The 16707-nt window shown below is 39.7% G+C and overlaps 1 long non-coding RNA gene across 4 annotated transcripts; it reads left to right on the forward strand.

Annotated features, from left to right (window-relative positions):
* Positions 1 to 40: 40 nt before the first annotated feature.
* LOC112083936 lies at positions 41 to 9034 on the forward strand. 4 transcript variants are annotated; one of them, XR_002897977.1, is made up of 5 exons: positions 41 to 586; positions 846 to 922; positions 1169 to 1565; positions 6448 to 7106; positions 8821 to 9034. It is a non-coding gene; the product is annotated as an uncharacterized LOC112083936 (long non-coding RNA). The 4 variants fall into 4 exon arrangements; XR_002897974.1 differs by lacking the exon at positions 8821 to 9034 and having other exon boundaries at positions 47 to 586; positions 6448 to 7957; XR_002897976.1 differs by lacking the exons at positions 6448 to 7106; positions 8821 to 9034 and adding an exon at positions 2112 to 6440 and having other exon boundaries at positions 47 to 586.
* Positions 9035 to 16707: the final 7673 nt, after the last annotated feature.

A 16707-nucleotide genomic window follows, 5' to 3' on the forward strand; every position in this document is an offset into this window, starting at 1 on the left:
TTATTTTTTATAATGTCGACCTTCTTTTATTATGCCCAGCTCAATTACTTGTCTGCATCCGCCTACTTGAAACCGAACTATTTTTTTTTGGTTTGTTTGGCCGGTTTAATTATTAGGCCGAACTCCCTGCTTTTATTTCTTCTGATCTAAACCTCTGTATCCTCCTCATGCTGCCGTCTTTACCATCTCTTTGAGGTCGACAGCCTCTTCTCTTCGTCTCTGACGAACTAATCTTACCCGAGATCGACAGATTCTTGCCGACCTGGCCTCCTTGATCCGCCGATCTCCTCGTCTTCGAGGTCATATGCCCACCTACTTACTCTAAATCTGAGGTCTCCAACTCGTGCTGGCCTGCTTTTTTGCTTAGAGCCCGCCGACCTTCTTGCTTCAATCCGGCGTCTTCGAGTTCAGCTTGACTCTGCCGACCTTGTTCTCCTCTTCTGATCCAACAGTGAGTTTGATTTTTTCCTTTAGTCTTAGCCGCCTCAGAATTACCGAGCTGCTTCCTTGTTCTCTCTATTGTCACTCACGCTGCTGTGTTGAAATAAAGTTCGGCGAGCTGTTATTTCTTCGAGTTTGCAATGAGGTAAAATTTCCACCGACCTACTCTGTATTTGTTTTATGTAGGATTCTAATGGTGCCGAACTTCTTCGAACTCAGAAATGTTTTTATCAAAGGTTGTTTTAACTCAAGTTTTCAAGCTTTCATCTCGAACCTCTTTTAATTTCGAATTACGCTTCTTCTTCTTCTTTGTTTTTCTCTAAGTTCTTCCACAGGCTTCTTTTAAATCTCGCTTTCCATCGATTTTTTTTTTTTTGATTAGTGACCAAACTATTCTCCCGCAGTTGTTTCTCCTTGGGGCTCAGGGTATCCTCTTCCTTGCCGACCTGCATTTGTCCTCCCTAAGGCAAACTTTTTGGAGGTAAAAATTCTGATCTTCTCTCCCCTGCACTTGTTTGCTCGAAATTATGTTGTTTTGAGCTTCCTTTTGTTTTGCTAAGTTGTTTGTCTTTTCAAGGACTCTTTTCCTTCACCAATTTAAGGTCTCCGTTGCTTCGATGACCTTTTTTCTTGTTTGTGCTGATTTCTGTCTGCTGATATTTCCTTATTTCTGATGTTTCTTTCTTTTTTATCATTGTTGGTTACGGGTCGCTTCTCCTGCCTCAAGTCCATCTAGTTCGTCGTCCTCGTCTGGCTGTTCCTCGACGTCTGGCACGTCTTCAAAGGCTGATCTTCGGTTGCAAACTTTCGATGAAGCCGGCCCATCTCATCTTGTGGATGAGATCAGCTCATCTTGTGGTCGCTTCTCCTGCCTCATGAAGACGCCAACCTTGCTCAGGACTGCACAGGGAAGCTGATCCCGGTGAATTAGATCAGAATTTTCACAAAGAGACGGAGCAGATCAGTGAAATCGTCCACGAGAGTCGTAGCGTTTCCTCTGAACCCGAAGTAGCGGCAGGTGGTGATCCTAGGCCTGAGGTCGTTATTGCCATTCTTGCGGCTCGTCATGAGATTGTTTGCCTGGTTTCTGTCAAAGCTTCTCGTTTAAAGGCTAAGACAATCAGGTAGGTCTGGGCATTCGGATATTCGGTTCGGTTTCGGTTCGGAACCAATCGGTTCCGGATATTTCGGATAGAGAAAGTTAGGATCCATCAGATATTTTTATAAATTTCGGTTCGGGTTCGGTACCTTTATTTCGGTTCGGTTCCGGTTCGGATAATCGGATCCGGATCTTTTGCCTCAAATTTTTAATTCGACTCACACTTTTTTAATAAAAAAAATTCAAAAATATATATATCAAAACTTAAAAATATACCCAAAAGTCCCAAAAATAAAGAAAATATATCTGTAAAACCAGAAATATATACCAAATATCAAAAATATCAAAAAAAAAAACTAATATTTAGAAGGATATATAATTATACTTTGGATAATTCGGATATCCAATCGGTTCTCGGTTCGGTACTAGTTCGGTTCCGGTTTTTCGGGTATAAGAGTTTAAGATCCATCAGATATTTTTAAAAATTTCGGTTCGAATTCGGTACCTCCATTTCGGTTCGGTTCCGATTCGGATATTCGGATCCGGGTTTTTTGCCCAGGCCTACAATCAGGTCGGCACTGGGAGAAGCCAATGTTCCTTGTAGTATTAAGGCGATGAAACCTAAACCCTCAGATAGACCCTGGGACGCTCCAGAAGGCTACATCTGTGTCTACGAAGATTTTTTCGGCATTGTGGTCTGTTTTCCCAATTGGGTACTGCAATCGTCGTAGGGTTGCTATATCTCATATGATGCCCTCGGTAACATACAAATAATTATACATTCTAAATAATTATATAGTTAAAATGATTTGGGCTTCATATCCTTTGGAGTTTCTACATGAATTGTCAAACATTTATATAGGAATTAGAAAATGTTACATAATAGGACATCAAATTTTGCCGTATATATTGATGGGCCCGAGCTGAAGTTCTTTGCAAAGAGTGGAGTCTGTAATTATGTATGCAGGAGATATAATATATTGTATGTTAAGCCATTAACCTCTAATGTATTGGTGATTATATAAAAGTAGTTATATGCAGTCTTAAGCACCAACCTTGGCCTCTCAAATATTTAGAAAGAGTTTTCTCTCTCCTCCTTTTCTCTCTCGAGTGATAACAGATCTGAAACTTTTTTCTCTTGTCGACAACTTGAATCCCTCCTATCTCCCTCTCCGGCGTGTGTGGTGGTCCACCGTCGCCGGAGGAGGGACCCTGGTAAACTCCTCTTTCGTTTCTTAGGTGTATTTTTTCATTTTGATTGTCAGCTCGGTGTGGCGTCAAAGTCAAGCTTCTCCAATATGTGGTCTTCGTTCGACAGCGACGGAGCTTCAGTGGCGTCGCTGAGGTTGTGGTGGTGGAAGGCGGTCTCCTTATGGCGATGCACCTCTTTGCCGTTCGCCTCATTCTTTCTTGGTGGGTTTTGCTTTCTTTGGTGTTCACTTTCGTTTCCCTCCGACGGTCTCTTTCGGCTTTTCTTTGAGAGTCTTCGTCGTCAGCGGCGTGCTCTCCGATTTTCCTCAGTGGTGTAGCTTATCTTTCCCCTGTTAAATTCCATCTCCACCTTGTTTTGTTCATAGAGGTGTTCCCGAGGCAGGGGTGGTGGCGATGTAGGCTTTGATCTCTCCGGCTCTGGCGGCAGCGATTCAGACCTAGAGGACGGGTTCAGTCTCTGGTTATGGTGTCGCGGGAGATGTTTTTGCTTGTGGCTAGCCTCCGAGTGGTGGCTCTCATTTCTTCCGGCGTGTGTGGCTCCACCACCAGTGTCTCTCGTTGGTGGCTCTAGGCGGGTGACTCAGCGGCAGTTTCTCTTGGTTTGTTCTTTGAAGAAGTTCCGGTGCTGTTTTTTCACAGTTGTGGCTCGAGTTTCGCTATGGGTGTGTGTTTGTGTTTTCAGTAATTTTCAGCAGTTTTGCAGTTTGGTCTTGGTCTTGGCTCGTGAGGGCTCCAATTGTGGTTCGGTGCAGTTAATGAAGCCTTTCGAGATGTGTATTGTAGAAGCGCCGGTCTGTTATCCGGTTAGATTGTAACTGTGGAGGTTGGTCCCTATGGAGGCTTTGGTTTCTATGGGAATGGTTGTTGAAAGTGACTTCTCTGATTGCCACTCAGACTTCCTTGTCACCGGTTGCAATTCAGTCCGTTACGCATTCCAGAGATTACGTCAGTTTTCGAAGAAGCTGTAGGTATCTTTTTCCGGCGGTTAGAGGACGGGTCTCGGAAGGATGCTCGCAGCAACTATGATGTGAACTCCAGTTCTTTGAACTGCGGCAAAAACATGATGGTCTGTGCTTTGGCCCGTCATTGCTGTTTTCTCACCTTGTTTGATTTTGGTTTTAATTTCTTTGTCTGGCTTGCCGGTTCTTTAGCTCTTTACTATTTCTGTTGTTTCTTTGTTGTTTTTGTATGTTAATAGATTTTGGAGTTTAAATGATTTTTCCCCAAAGTTATAATTTTTTTTTTTGTCAAAAACATAAATACTTAAAACGGATTGAAAATCCAAAACGAGGAAATTACAATTTTCAGTGGGCGCAAGGTTTTTTTTTTACTGTTTTTGCTTTAGGCCAGAAATACCATCAAGCCAGCCAACTTTGTGAGGTGTTTGACAAAACTACAGATGTAATTCTTTGTGACTAAGGTACCCCTTCATGAGATTTAATTAGAACTTGGGCTCAGTCATGTGATGGTTGAAGCTGCCTTCTTTAACTAACTTTGCTTTATTGTCTGTGTTCTAACAGCAAAGTGGGGAGAGAGAGAGAGAGAGAGAGAGAGAGAGAGAGAGAGAGAGAGAGAGAGAGAGAGAGAGAGAGAGAGAGAGAGGGAGAGACTCTAAGGTATTTACAAATTTAAAGATTACCGTAGAGGTACTGTAATAACCCGTTCAAGAGATCAGAAAGCGGTTAATAAAAAATTTTAGAAAAGCAAGGAAGCAGGTAAGGTTAATGGTCAAGAGCTATAGGTTTTAGCTATAGAAGTTAAGTTTTTGTCTATGGAAGTCAAGTATTTAGTCGAGCGGGTGGATCGGTGGGTCGTTTCGGTTCGATCGGAAGGTCAGAAATGGATTGGTCAGGAGAAGCTGCTCGATAACTCAGCAGCTTGACTCAGATGCTTGACTCAGCAGCCTGCTTGCCTGCTTGAGCAGCTTAGAAACACACCAGGCACGCGCCGGGAAACGTTCTGCACGCATCGGAACACGCTTTTCATGCGCTGGGAAACGCTCTGCACGCGCCGGGACACGCTTTTCACGCGCTGGCACACGCCAAGCACGACACAGCAGCTTCATGTTCTGCTTCACATGCTTATGCCTTCACACGCAAGCACAACACAGCTGCTCGAGAATCTTTTCTGTAAGCACAACACAGCTGCTCGGGAATCTTTTTAGATTCTCCAACTTATCCCTATAAATAGAAGCTTTAGGATTTAGTTTTCAGTATAGAAAACAGCAATGAAGCTCTGCTATAAAAGTTCCGGCGACCGTGACCGCCGTCGACCACCACGAACCACCACGCGAGTCGTAGTCGGGTAGCTAGTCGGGTTCAGTCAGGTAGATCATTTTAGTTCGAAGTCACATGTCTAACCTAGTTTTTTGTTCTGAATCCAAATATGACCTCTGTTTGGCCCGGTTCTGGTCGGATCTCTATAAAAATTAAGTTGTGTACGTGACAGAGAGATTATCCTAAACCATAAGAAACCGTTATTGTCTTGAAAGGCCAAGGTGAGTCTCGGTGTGGGTTGTTTGTTGCTTGAATGCAAAGCAAGTAGAGATATATATATATATATATATATGTATATTGCGTGTTGCATTGCGATATGAATCCACGGCATGTGCACTAGCACATATTTTGGTGTCGTGTGGATGAGAGACGTGAGTTTTGATGCCATGTGACGCTTCCCTCAGCCATGTGATGTGATGAGATATCCGGGCTTGCGAGACGAATATGAGAATGTTGTGAAATTCCAGGTCGATGAGTGATGCATGAGAGATGACAGTCGCGACCTTTGGCCTGTGTGGCAGGGGTCCAATTTGTGCAAAATGTGAGATTTTTCTTTGTGCGGGATCCGGTCAATGGCATCTGAGAGATGTGACGTTTGGGTGTATATTGGGTGTATGCATGTATAATAAATAAATATTATCATGCATCTGATGTGAGATTATTATTGTTGTTGCGTGATGCGTGTTGTGTGAAATTATTGGGGTTTATGGGGTTGCTTGAACCGTTAGGGGGAAAAGAACTCACTGAGCAATTAGTTGCTCATGACTCTACTTGTTTTGCAGGTAACCCTAGCGAGTAGCCTTTGGAGGAGGAGCTGTAGGTCAGCCGGTGTAGATTTTGTCTTTTGCAAGTAATAAGTAGGTTTTCTCGATATTTTTGATGTAAATGTTTTCAGGCCCACGTATATATCGGATTTTGTTGTAACGGATGCAACACAAATATATACTATGTATGTTTTATAAAAGCTCAGGCTTTCGAATGATACTAGTCTTTGTTCGAGACGAACCAACTATCGGACACGTCTCAGGTTGAAAAGCTGGGAGACGCGTTCGGTAGGAACAGCGTGTGCAGACGGCGACCTTGGGCTCTTGGACGTGCATGTTCTTGTTTTATTGGAGCACGGCTAAGAACCACGGGCCATCAGTCTGTGCGTGCAACAGTAACACCATCGATCTGGTTGGGTTCGAACGGTCGGCCGTGCATGTTCTTGTTTGATTGTTGTGCGGTCAGTCACTGCACTCGGATCTAGACCGAGTCGGGGGTGTTACAAAGGTCGTATCAGAGCATGGTTTCCATGTTCACTCGGGACCCGTTTTCAAATGTTTTATCGAGTTAATGAGTCGCAAAAGACACTTAGGAAACCGGATAGCTTCTGCATTTAGGAATATAGAATATGATTCAACTTTGTTCCTGCTGCAGATGAATCCGCGCCCAGCTCCTGTAGCCAGACGAATGAGAGGGGGACGACCTTGGGGACCGCCAGGACGTGTAGCTCATCCGATTCAGGAGCAACCTCCTCAGCCAGAATTGCAAAGAGAAGTTCCACCTCCAGAAGACGTTAATCAAGCTATATCGGAGTCATCATCGTCGGGAAGTTCCCTCACTGAATCAATCAGGGAAAATGCTGTAGGAACATCAATGGTGGAAATAAATGATCCAGGGCCGGGATATAAAGAGATACTTATGGGAGGACTCGGAGGTCATGCATCAGATTCGTCTCATGAAAGGGAAAGAGCAAACTTATGATATTGGTACAATACCACCAAGACATGATTACTCAGGCGAAGGATTTTCTAGGACTGAAGATCTGCGATCCAATAAGTCAGCACGGATGGAGGCAGGAAGTTCTAGTAGACCACGTAGGATCTGTGTTGGATGGCTTTATGAGGCGGCATTATCAGGTTTATCAATGCCATCACTGGATGATTCGTCGGAAACTTTTGATTCTCCACTTATGCAGCGTCAGTCCGTCCAGGATAGACCCAGGTTAATAATTAGGTTTTGTCTTAGGACGCTAGTAGACCTTTTAGATAAGGATAAACCTGGACCTTCTCGACCCGCGAAGGGTCTCCGTTCAGGTACGTATGGGTTTTAACTCATTGTTGTTTGACTCATAAATGAATTACGTTGATTTCATGATTGATTGTGATGGATGAAAAGTAAATATAAATAAAATATATGTGAAAGAACATAACGTGTCGGTGTAATCCACCCACGTTTTGTTTGGCAATGAAATTGCCACCAAGTCGGTTGAGAGATTAAGTAAATGGAGAGAGGATAAAGAATCGTTTGTCTAATGTAGAAATTGTTCTAAGTTATCCAGAGATTAAAGAGAAGTAGTTGGGGTGTAACCTTTAGGAATTTAAGGATGAATTCTTTTTAAGAGGGTACAATGTAATAACCCGTTCAAGAGATCAGGACGCGGTCAATAAAAAATCTTAGAAAATCAAGGAAGCAGCTAATGGTCAAGAGCTTTAGGTTTTAGCTATAGAAATTAAATTTTTGTCTATGGAAGTCAAGTATTTAGTCGAGCGGGTGGATCGGTGGGTCGTTTCGGTTCGATCGGAAGGTCAGAAATGGATTGGTCAGGAGAAGCTGCTCGATGACTCAGCAGCTTGACTCAGATGCTTGACTCAGCAGCCTGCTTGCCTGCTTGAGCAGCTTAGACACACGTCAGACACGCGCCGGGAAACGCTCTGCACGCATCGGGACACATTTTTCATGCGCTGGTAAACGCTCTGCACGCGCCGAGACACGCTTTCCATGCGCTGGCACACGCCAAGCACGACACAGCAGCTTCATGTTCTGCTTCACCTGCTTACACTTTCACACGGAAGCACGACGCAGCTGCTCGAGAATCTTTTCTGTAAGCACGACACAGCTGCTCGGAAATCTTTTTAGATTCTCCAACTTATCCCTATAAATAGAAGCTTTAGGATTTAGTTTTCAGTATAGAAAAGAGCAATGAAGCTCTGCTATAAAAGTTCCGGTGACTGTGACCGCCATCGACCACCGCGAACCACCATGCAAGTCGTAGTCGGGTAGCTAGTCGGGTTCAGTCAGGTAGGTCATTTTAGTTCGAAGTCATATGTCTAAACTATTTTTTTGTCCTGAATCCAAATCTGACCTCTGTTTGGCCCACTTTTGGTCGGATCTCTATAAAAATTAAGTTGTGTAGGTGACAGAGAGATTATCCTAAACCATAAGAAACCGTTATTGTCTTGAAAGGTCAAGGTGAGTCTCGGTGTGGATTTTTTTTGCTTGACTGAAAAGCAAGTAGATATATATATATATATATATATGTATATTGCGTGTTGCATTGCGATATGAATCCACGGTACGTGCACTAGCACATATTTTAGTGTCGTGTGGATGAGAGATGTGAGTTTTGATGCCATGTGACGCTTCCCTCAGCCATGTGATGTGATGAGATATCCGGGCTTGCGAGATGGATATAAAAATGTTGTGAAATCCCGGGTCGATGAGTGATGCATGAGAGATGACAGTCACGACCTTTGGCCTGTGTGGCGGGGGTCCAATTTATGCAAAATGTGAGATTTTTCTTTGTGCGGGATCCGGTCAATGGCATCTGAGAGATTTGGCGTTTGGGTGTATATTAGGTATATGCATGTATAATAAATATATATTAGCATGCATCTGATGTGAGATTATTATTGTTGTTGCGTGATGAGTGTTGTGTGAAATTATTGGGGTTTATGGGGTTGCTTGAACGGTTAGGGGGAAACGAACTCACTGAGCAATTAGTTGCTCATGACTCTACTTGTTTTGCAGGTAACCCTAGCGAGTAGCCTTTGGAGGAGGAGCTGTAGGTCAGCCGGTGTAGATTTTGTGTCTTTTGCAAGTAATAAGTAGGTTTTCCCGATATTTTTGATGTAAATGTTTTCAGGCCCACGTATATATCGGATTTTGTTGTAACGGATGAAACACAAATATATATTATGTATGTTTTATAAAAGTTTGGGCTTTTGAATGATACTAGTCTTTGTCCGAGACAAATTAACTATCGGACACGTCTTAGGTTGAAAAGCTGGGAAACGCATTTGGTAGGAACAGCGTGTGCGGATGTTGACCTTGGGCTCTTGGACGTGCATGTTCTTGTTTGATTGGTGCACGATTAAGAACCTCGGGCCATCAATCTGTGTGCGCAACAATAACACTGTTGATCTGGTTTGGGTTCGAACGGTCGACCATGCATGTTGTTGTTTGATTGTTTTACAACCGGTCACTGCACTCGGATCTAGACCGAGTCGGAGGTATTACAGGTACTCTTCAAAACAGTCGACCGTGTGGTTTGGAACTTTGGTTTGGCTCCTCATAATCACTCGAAATTCTCATATTCATACGTCTTTGTAACTTTTTTCATTTCACTCTGTGCGTCCAGGGAATCCCTGTGAGGCTGTGACTTTTCTCCTTTCGGTTTCTTATCTCTATGACTTATCTCTATGACTTCGTGTTGCTGAAAACTCTTTTCTCTTAAACTCTTATTGTCTTAAGACCAGGAATTATACCAAAACAATGTATACAATATTTTTGGAAGCATAAGTTGGTTCTAAAAAAGATTATAACCGATAGTTTTATCTGAAAATCATTGCTGCTAATTAACTCTTGCTGCATGAGGCTTTGGAATTTTTCCTTTTCTGGGGTTCAGAGGCCTTGAAATTTGTCTACAAGGCTCCTCACTTTGTGCCATGATTTGACTTCCGATATTAGATCCACACGGCGGTGAGCGAAATACAGGCATGTGCATGGGCGGATCCGCATCTGAATCAATTTTTTGTCCATCTGAAAAGTTAAAAAACAATCAATAGCTTAATTAGTAGATGTATCTTCTATTAACCTTAGTTAACGGTTTCCTATTTTATTATTTTATCTTTTATATCAAAAAAATCTAGTAGTTTAATTGTTCAGTATCTACATTTACTTTTTTTTGGGGAGGGAGGGGTTGTTCATATATATATATATATATATATATATATATATATTAAGAAAAAAAACATTTCTATCAATATACATACTAATTATTTCAGTTGAGTTCCTTTTAATAATTATTAAATACTTCTTTAAAAAAATAAAACATACTTCAGCATGGAAAAAATACACTGAACAGAAGTAGATCATCGTTATACTTTAAAGTATAATATGACAAAAGATCTTCGGAATAAGAAGGAACTGACCTCCTAGGTGTCTAGCCTCCGTGACATGGACTTGAATTGATAGACATAGAAGTACAAGAACCAAACAGAGAAGAAGAGAAGCTTTTGTTTTTTTATTCATTATCATTGCTCATCTCTCACTCTCGACCAGTTTTATAATGTGGAGCAAACCGTTAATTTCAATACAAAAAAAAAAAAATAATACTATTTTGATTCAACGACTTTTTTTGTTCGCCGACTTCAGAGTTTCTACAAAAACGCGTACACCAACCGACATCTTGTGAATAGACAAAATAAAGACTTGAATTTTTCTTTCGTTTTTGGGTAAAAATAGAGACTTGATTAAATACAACTTTATCAAACTAAACGGGTAAAATTATCCGTAAGAGTTGAAGCATTCTTTGCTCATGCAACGAATCGGGTCTATAATTATGAATACGAGAGTTTTTGGAGGTTTCATTGTTATTATTGTAGATTGAGCCTATTTGCCTTGTTACAATGCCTATTTAGGCATAGTTTAAACTTCTATTTCAGAGGTATAATAAGAAGTTAGAATTTATAACAATTTACATAAATAAGTCGAAGTGGATAATCAAATAATTTTCTCCACATAAACCACCATAGATATAGAATCTATAATTCTACATTTACGATCTAATAAACAGAAATTTTTTGGGATAATTACAAAGATCAACATTAATAAATAAAATGGAACTGTAGGATATTATAGTCTTTGGTAGTTTCATTTACGAAAATAGCTATGGCTCAATTGTTTTTTTTTTTAAAGGGAAAGGATGGGATCTTAAATTCGGGAGTATGGCTTAATTCGGGAGTATGGGATCTTGCGCAACTGATTTTATACTTCATTATTTTCTGAAATCGTCAACAAAAATGAATCAGTAGAAGTTTCTTTTGGAATCTAAAACTCATTAGCCCACATACATATGTTTGTATGTATAAGGCTTAATAAGTCGCTAACCTTTTCAACATGTCTAATAGAACGGGATTAAGTCATTTTTCCTAGTAAACATGATTCACATTTTTTTGTATGATTTATAATCATATAAGCTAAAAGGGTCCACCGTTATGAAGTATCTGAATGTGTTTCTCATTTATATAACCCAGGGTTTGAGTTCATTAGACTTAGGTCTTTTGGAACAATAGTTATAGACAAGCACATTTTGGTTTACAACATAAAATCATTTCTTTAATGAAAATTGAAACAGTTTCCAAATCTAACCATTAAATCGAAATAATATTCTTGCTTATACAAGGGATATAACAACAGTTTTAAGTTCTAAAAACATGTTTAAAGGCAGAGACAAATCAAATGTTCTTATACATGCATCAACTCTTGCTTCAATTCCCATACATAGGTTCCCCTTTCCTTTCTCCAACGATCTATTGTTGCATAGGCCTTGCATATTCACTCAAATGTAAGCACTATAACTGGTATTTAATACTAATTATAAAGCAGAAGTAGCAAAATATACTTCTATAATACATATATCTGAAGAAGAAGAAGAAATCCAATCTACCAAGTAGTTTTGAAGTTTATCTTTCAATGCCAAGAACAATTGATGACACTTGTCATCACCAAAAAGACCAGGCTTGGACTTAGGAGAAAGGCAAGACATGTTGAATTCTTATTCCAAGCTGTTTTACCATTTCCCCTTTTCTTACCTTGTTTTTTGAACTTTTTATCCCCTTGGACCATAAGGACATGAGGGGCGTTCTTTTTGGCATTTGGTTCAACAGATTTGAGCATTCCATGCAACTCTGTCAAAGGTTTTGTAATGTTATTCATGTTGTAGTTCATAACAAATTGATTAAATTTGATGGCAACGATTGTAGGATGAGGTCAGTAGCCAACTCTTGGCTAATAGGGCAATCCAATTTTTCCAAGTTATCGATATAACCCATCATCTTAATGACATGTGGACTTACTGAACTGTCTCTTGACAATTTGCATTCAATAAGAGCTTTAATGGTTTGATATCTTTCATTCCGTGCCTGCTCCTGAAACATCCCTCTCAAGTTAGTGATCATGTCAATTGGTGACTCCATGTTCTCATATTGCTTTTGCAAGTTTGAATCCATGGTAGCCAACATAAGACAACACACATCGACCCTATCACTCACATGCCGATCCCAAGCATTCCTTTCTCCTAGTGGAAGATTTGTTTTAGGCTTTTCAAGAAGCTTCTTTTCGAGTACATAGTCCTTATTCTCCTGTTTGAGAACAATTTTCAGGTTTCGATACCATTCTGGAAAATTCGATCCATTTAATTTGTCTTTCTCAAGAACATATCGCAGCGAAAATGAACTGTGAGGGATTGCCATAACTAAAACAAAAGTATAGCATAAGTTAATATGATTTTCAGGAGTGTCAAACATTCAACAATCAAGGAAAATTCATTTTATATCCAAAACTATATTTTTCTTGAAAGTAAGCATAGTAATGTAATATCTTTATTTGAATTCAAGTAAGTTTCGGCTCATCATTTGTATATTTAGCTATTTGGTTAAGGAACACACGATGTTCAAACAAAAAAAAAAACGGTTAACACACTTACTAAATATACCTAATATAGATTTTTATTGTTGGATTACATTGTATGTCTTGTCTAACTTATGCCTCTAAGTTCGAAATCATTTTAATATGTTGGTAAATTAAACCAATTTTCTTTGACATAGTAACCATTACCATCTTTTCACTTCTATAACCATGGACATTTAACATCTTACTTGATATATCTATCACACAACAAACCCATCTTTGACAATACATAGGAAAACATGAAAAAACGTTATAATATTAAACAAATTATAATCTAGCTCAAAGTATATATAAAATTCAGATCTGATCTACATTGTTTGAGTATAATATGATTAAGATATTTCTAATATGTATTTATAAATAGATTTAAATTTATCAGGGAAATGAAATCAATTCTAGTCAAATTAAGATGATCAAGGCAAAAAAAGAAAAAAAAAGATGATGAAAGCATTTATAATTAGTCTTTATTACGTTAACAAAGAAAATTAGTCTTAATTAAAAATCTCACCAAGTCAATATGTTTGCCGAAAAGAAAAATGTAAACAGCTTTCTCAAAATTTTCTAATTTATAGTAGATGTAGATGACTATATACTGTTCAAATACTAAACAACAACAAATACATTTATCCATGCATATAGCAAGGGTAAGACAGTGATCCTAAACATTAAATTATAAAACTTTTGAATGATTGTAGAGAGAGAGACTTATATTCAAATACAAAACCACAATTTGTTTTTTTTGTTTTTTAAATCTCTAGGGTCGGATATGAAAATATGGAGGCTTAAAACAAAATATGAAATGAGAACCATTAATTATTTTCATAAAAAATTAAAAAAAGTAATTTTTTAACAGAAAAAAGTAAAATTAGTACAAATTTTATGGTTTACCTAAATAATTTATAGATTTTTTAAAATTAATATATCCTATATGAATCTGTTAAAAATGAAGGCCAAAACAAATCTTTTACTTGGTTATAACATAAGAGGAGTTGATTGATGTTGAAACAAGAAAAAAGACCTAGTTTATATTTTTTAAACAGGAAATAAATACGTGAACATGCTTGACAAAATATTTCACAAATTCATACATCATCAATCAAATCATACTGATTAGTGATCATGTATCGATTTTAAAATTATGCATGTAGACTATTACTACTGAAAACATTTATACCATTTTTTTAACAACATGTGAATATTAACTACGTAAATATTTTTAATAAAAATTGGATAACGTTATTTTGTAATTAATTTTTTTTATTGAGAAGGAAATTTAATATTTTAACAGAAAAATATTAATTACAAGTTACCTGAACTATTTTTAGGATGGGTGGACCAAAACGATTTAAAATCTAGTAAACGTTGTGCTTCTATTGTTATTATACCCACTCGAACTGGATCAGACGCCGAATGTTGGTCTCCCTATGATCTCTCTCAGATTCGTCTGAAATAAATTTTCTTTCTATGATTGTTTAATTTTCTCTTGGAGACTAGTCGACTAGAGACGTCCACACATCTCATCATTACATACACACGGTTCCTTTTATAAGGGATGAATGAATACTTCCTTTATCATATAAAGATATTCTTACTTGTGCATCAAATAATTCTAAACAAGGAATATATGTGTGCCTTAACAGAATTACTATAAGAGGGCAAGTGTGAGAGAGAGAGAGGAGAAGTTTATTCCTCTCCACATGGAATTGGAGAATCGAATCTGTGGTGTGTGGGGTTTGTTGGTGCACAAGATTAACGGTCAAGCCTTTGAGACGAATTTTTCAGAGCTATAGGCGATGGAAGAATCACTGATTTCGCTTTTTGTTAAATTCCAAACCTTCCTATATGTGCTAGAATTAGGAAGGTTTATAAGTCATTTATAAACTCTTTCCCACCGCTTGGATAATATGCTCTGGTATTTAGTTTAAGTCGTATGCAGCCCGGTCCAACAAAAATGGCGGTGTGAGGCAGAAAGAAAATGTGGTGTTTTGCAAATTACAATTTTTTTTTTCCTATGGTCCAATGGTAAAACCTTTAAAGGTTCTTAAATTTTTTCTTTTTAATAATTATGTTTTTTTTTTTTGCAAATTGCAATTTTGCAATTAAAAAAAACAACGAATCCGGAAAAAAAAAATCAAAACACTGAAGAAAAGAAGAAATTAAGAATTTATAGAATTATACTTATGAATTTTACGACACTTTTTCTGCTTGGTTTGTTTGATTGCATAGAATTTAGTCACTGGCATGGGCCAGCCAAATGGTCGAAGGTTATGAAAAGAGTTCTTCGAGATCCTTGAGGAGTTCTAGAGAAAGGTGTTGCAGCAGCGATCAAGAGCAGATGTAGACGGTCACTCTTTTCCGTTAAGTGGAAAATAAATTTGGTTTCTCTCTCCTCTTTTTTCTTTTTTTCTCTCGAGAGCAGATCTGCCATTTTTGTTCTTGCCGACACTTTCAAGCTCTTTGATCTCCCTCTCCGGCGCGCGTGGTGGCTCACCGTCGCCAGAGGAGGGACCCCATCGCTCTCCTCATTCTTTTGATAGGTGTTTAAGCTCGGTGGCTGCTGGTCCAGGTGTGGCATAGTGGCGAACTTTTCCGGCGAATGTCTCTTCTCTGATGGCGGCGGGGCCTCAGCGACGTCGCTGGGGTCGCGGTGGTGGAAGGCATCCTCCGTGGGTCGTGCCTCTCCTCTGTCTGCCATGGATGGGTCTTCGTTGCTTCTCCCTTTGTTCTCTGGCGGTTTTCTTGGCAGCTCCTCAGATTTCTTTTGAGGGTCTCTTTCCGGCGGCGTGCACTCCGTCCTTCTCAGTGGTGGAGTGGTAGACATCTGTCAATTCTTTCTCCGATTAAGGTCTCTCTCAAGTTTCGGTCTTTCCGACGCAGCGGCGAGGTAGCGTTTGCAGATCCGGCTTCCTAAGCTCCGGCGACGGTGTTTTGAACTTTGAGGACGGGTTCATTCTCCGTTTTGGTGTCTAGTTGGCTTGTGTCTGGTGGCAAGCTTCGGAGTGGTGGCTCATGACTTTCCGGTGAGTGGGCTCCACCAGCGGTGTGTCTCAGCGGTGGTGTTAGACAGGTGGCTCGGCAGTAGCTCTGTTTGGCTTGGTCGGTTTTGCTTTGTTGCTGTCTTCGTCATCAGCGTGGCACGGGATACCCAAAGGTGCGTGTTTCCGAAAAATGTGTAGTAGGCTCGCGTTAGTGTTTCAGAATTCGGTTTGTGTGGCTCCGGATGTGGTCTGGTGTTGATGGTGGAGCAATGCCGGACGCGATTGTTGAGGCGCCGGTTTGTTGTTGCGGCTTCATTGTAGCTAGGGGAGCTGGTTTCTGCGAAGATTTGTTTTTTACGGGAATGGCAGTCCGAGGTGATGTTCTGATTGCCCGCTCGGCCTTTCTTGTCAACGGTTGCAAGCTTGTCCGTTACGGAAATCGGAAATCCCGTTAGTTCTTGGAGAAGCTGTAGGCGTCTCACTCATAAGGTTTGAAGGCTGGCCTCAGGATGATGCTCGTGGCAACGATGATGAAAGCTCTAGTTCTTCGGGACTACAGCAAAACGGGATGGTCCGTGTTTCGGCCTGTGACTGCTGCTTTCTCGTTTGGTGTTGTTTCGGTTTTAATTTTCTTGTCTCTCAAACCGTCTTTCTTAACATTTCGTTGTTGTTTATTGCTTATTTGTCGTTGTTTAGTAGTTTTTCGGTTAATCTGTTTTCTTTGTAATCTCTGTAATTCAGTAAAAAACCAAAAATTGGTAATATAATCTTTACATTTTACAAAAAAAAAAAAAAAAAAAGCAGATGTAGGCGGAGGAGATCCGGAGACGAGTGGGTTTTTATTCTGAGTGGGCTCTTATACTCAGTACGTATGTTATCAATGAAGATGCTCGAAGACAAATACCAATAATGTCTTCTCCTATGCACGAAGACAAATACCAATATGGCTGTCCTCTTTTCGATTATC

This window comes from Eutrema salsugineum, unplaced genomic scaffold, assembly GCF_000478725.1.
Source record: "Eutrema salsugineum unplaced genomic scaffold, Eutsalg1_0 scaffold_9, whole genome shotgun sequence".
Classification (NCBI taxonomy): Eukaryota; Viridiplantae; Streptophyta; class Magnoliopsida; order Brassicales; family Brassicaceae; genus Eutrema; species Eutrema salsugineum.